This window comes from Malaclemys terrapin, chromosome 6, assembly GCF_027887155.1.
Source record: "Malaclemys terrapin pileata isolate rMalTer1 chromosome 6, rMalTer1.hap1, whole genome shotgun sequence".
In the NCBI taxonomy this organism is placed as follows: domain Eukaryota; kingdom Metazoa; phylum Chordata; order Testudines; family Emydidae; genus Malaclemys; species Malaclemys terrapin.
This window is the reverse complement of record NC_071510.1, coordinates 88,442,001-88,446,020: the sequence shown is the minus strand read 5'-3', so window position 1 is coordinate 88,446,020 and position 4,020 is coordinate 88,442,001.

Genomic DNA, 4,020 nt, shown 5'->3' with positions numbered 1-4,020 from the left:
AGAGAGCTTTACAAGCCTCTTGCAAAAAGCCTCCCAGGAAAACTTTTCCTGGGGTTTTTATTTCTCTCCTTACTTTGTTTACAACTCTTCTTAGTGGTTACATTCTTGCGCATAGAAGAGCCAGGCAGTATACATGCACATAAGATAACGAACCCATCTCTTGAGCGCGTGAACACCAGCTGCGAGGGTACAATCAAATCAGCCAAATAAGTTTCCCAAACACAAACGCTGGATTGAAGGTCACTCCTGCCTCGTAGCCATGGGAGCAGTTTGCCGCGCCCGTGGGCTGGCGATTCGGGAGCTATGCATCCCTACAGGCCAGAATGTTCCTTGCCAGTCCTCCAGTGGCACTGTTATGGGAGAGAAACAAGAGCAACTTCTGTGCCAGAGATCTTCTAGCTGAGCCACTACCTACACCTTGCTTTGCTTCCCCAGCAGTCAGAGTTCAGTTTCTCTCTCCAAGGCCCCCATCAGTAACTGCCTCAGCTACCAGTTCGCAGCAGTGAGGTCAAGTTGCCATAAGCAACAAATTATTTTCCTGGTGATTTTAAAGAAAGACAGAGATTAAAAAAAAAAAAAAAGATAAGTAGAAATACCGCTGATTGACAAATATTACAGAAAGCATCACTAGACTGGCCCTAAGTTTAAGTGATAACATCCTTTTGCTCTTTCTGGCCTTTAGGTAACCACACTTGTCCAAGTCACTTTTTACATCAGCACAGCAGGTCTACCAACTGGTGCAAAATACCCAGCGTAGGCAAGGCCTTGGCATACAGCTGGCTTTCCTTCTTGTCAGGAGGAATCTAGTTACATAGCCCCAGAGTATCTCTCTTTCATTCTGTAACTGGAGACTGTGCAGCCAATGCCACTAGGCTTTGGCAGTTCAAGATGCAATTAGCACTTGGCATTACATCAGCTTCCAGACCAGGCCAAGATGGTAATTTCCTTTGTGGGAAATCCACTCATTAATAAGACAAAACCTTCCTTTCGTAATACTAATTCTGACTGACTCATGTTTCATCCTACCTCAAACTCACATGAATTTTAAACTGGTGTGGGTGTGTGTCGGGGTGGGGAGGTAAACATTTCTTCTAATCCACATTATGAATGCCCCCTCTCTTCATCTCATGCAAAGCTCTCACACACAGGGTCAGACTATGCCATTAAGGCACAACCCAGCTTTGAGGGTGTTTGTGAACTCTGGAAGGCACCATATACTCCAGACCCCCGCCTCCCATGTACCCAGGGAGCATGCCCACTATTCCACCCCTGAGGGTGATGGAGTATGCATTCCTTGCCATGGCTGGCCAGCTGTACTAGCAGGTGCAGAGGGGTGAGTGGGGGGCTTTCCTATGCTACAAGTGCTTTGGGGGTACAGCTAGACTGATATAACTATGCTAGCAGAGCCCCCTGATGGAGATGCAGCATAAACTGACAGGAGGAATTCTACCGGCACAGTTGGACCATGTCCCCGAATGACATAGAAGCACTTTTCTGTATCAGCATAGTTGCGTCTACCCCAGGGGCTTTACCAACATGGCTATGTCAGCTAGCATGGAACAATTCCTGTGCTCTGGTGACCACAGCGATTGCAACTGTGCCTGACACGGGCAAGGAGGGGGGAAGACTACGTGTGCCCACCCCACCTTGCACATCCACACCTCAGCATGGTACGGTCTGGTTCACTGTCATTAGCCCTGAAGAAATAAATAATGAAGCGCTCTACTGCCCAACACTGCAAAGTGCTGAGCATCTCCACTAGAAGCCATGGATGCTCATCACCTTGCAGGTGGCACTCAGTACCTTGCAGGATTAGGCCCCTAAATGATCCCTTCGGTGGTATTTCATTGCCGTGTACTGTACATAGAAGTAGTCTCTTTGCAAGCCCCTGACTAAGTTTTTGCCCAAGACAAAGGTACTCCTGGTTAAGTCAGTTGATTGGGACTCAGAAGAGCTGGGTTCAATCCCTGGTTCTTCCACAGATTTCTTCTGTGACCTTGATCAAGTTATTTAATCTGTCTGTGCCTCGTGTGTAAAATGGTGATAATAATCCTTCCTTTCTCCCACCTGTATTTCTCTTGTTTATTTAGACTGTAAGCTCTCCAGGGCAGGAACTGTCTCTAGCTATGTGTATGAAGGGGGTCAGGTTCCCTGTTGGGGCCTCTAGGTGCTACTGTAATACAATTAATAAATAATATTGGGAGAGAAGAGCTCCACAGGGTAGGGCCCTGTGCAGAGATGGCCTCTTCACCATTGAATCATCGGCAAACACTTGGAAGGTGGTAAGGTGATAGGGAACAGCCAGCATGGATTTGTGAAGAACAAATCATGTCAAACCAATCTGATAGCTTTCTTTGATAGGATAACGAGCCTTGTGGATAAGGGTGAAGCTGTGGATGTGGTATACCTAGACTTTAGTAAGGCATTTGATACAGTCTCGCATGATATTCTTATCGATAAACTAGGCAAATACAATTTAGATGGGGCTACTATAAGGTGGGTGCATAACTGGCTGGATAACCATACTCAGAGAGTTGTTATTAATGGTTCCCAATCCTGCTGGAAAGGCATAACGAGTGGGGTACCGCAGGGGTCTGTTTTGGGACCGGCGCTGTTCAATATCATCATCAACGACTTAGATATTGGCATAGAAAGTACGCTTATTAAGTTTGCGGATGATACCAAATTGGGAGGGATTGCAACTGCTTTGGAGGACAGGGTCATAATTCAAAATGATCTGGACAAATTGGAGAAATGGTCTGAGGTAAACAGGATGAAGTTTAACAAAGACAAATACAAACTGCTCCACTTAGGAAGGAAAAATCAGTTTCACACATACAGAATGGGAAGAGACTGTCTAGGAAGGAGTACGGCAGAAAGGGATCTAGGGGTTATAGTGGACCACAAGCTAAATATGAGTCAACAGTGTGATGCTGTTGCAAAAAAAGCAAACATGATTCTGGGATGTATTAACAGGTGTGTTGTGAGCAAGACACGAGAAGTCATTCTTCCGCTCTACTCTGCTCTGGTTAGGCCTCAGCTGGAGTATTGTGTCCAGTTCTGGGCACCGCATTTTAAAAAAGATGTGGAGAAATTGGAAAGGGTCCAGAGAAGAGCAACAAGAATGATTAAAGGTCTAGAGAACATGACCTATGAAGGAAGGCTGAAAGAATTGGGTTTGTTTAGTTTGGAAAAGAGAAGACTGAGAGGGGACATGATAGCAGTTTTCAGGTATCTAAAAGGGTGTCATAAGGAGGAGGGAGAAAACTTGTTCACCTTAGCCTCTAAGGATAGAACAAGAAGCAATGGGTTTAAACTGCAGCAAGGGAGGTCTAGGTTGGACATTAGGAAAAAGTTCCTAACTGTCAGGGTGGTTAAACACTGGAATAAATTGCCTAGGGAGGTTGTGGAATCTCCATCTCTGGAGATATTTAAGAGTAGGTTAGATAAATGGATAGATAATATTTTGCATCTATCAGGGATGGTCTAGACAGTATTTGGTCCTGCCATGCGGGCAGGGGACTGGACTCGATGACCTCTCGAGGTCCCTTCCAGTCCTAGAATCTATGAATCTATGAATCTATGAATGGGGAGCCAGTGTAAATCATAAAGCACAGTTAGTGTATGCTAATTGACGGAAGAGGCAATTTTGGGAGCGTTTGCCTTCAGTCTCTGGTTCCATGAGTTGAAAAGGTCCAGTCTAGCGGTAACACACAGATGGACCCAATCCCTATCTGTGAGAAGCAATAAATACTGCCCAAAGGCAATGGGAGTGAGGGTGTTGAAACTGGATTCATTCCATATTTCCACATAAGGCCAACATTATATTGCTATATAAAACAGTGTGAAAATCAGCTTTCATTTAGTTGGTGCATATATAACTGTTGGGAATCACTTTCTTTGGTACGCAGCTGCCCCTTAGTGTCCTGCTGAAAAACTGCTACTGCTTACCTCCAGATTGAACACAAGTTACAGCCACCAGAATTAACTCTGCTCAGGGGGCTGAAAGTGTTTAAAACT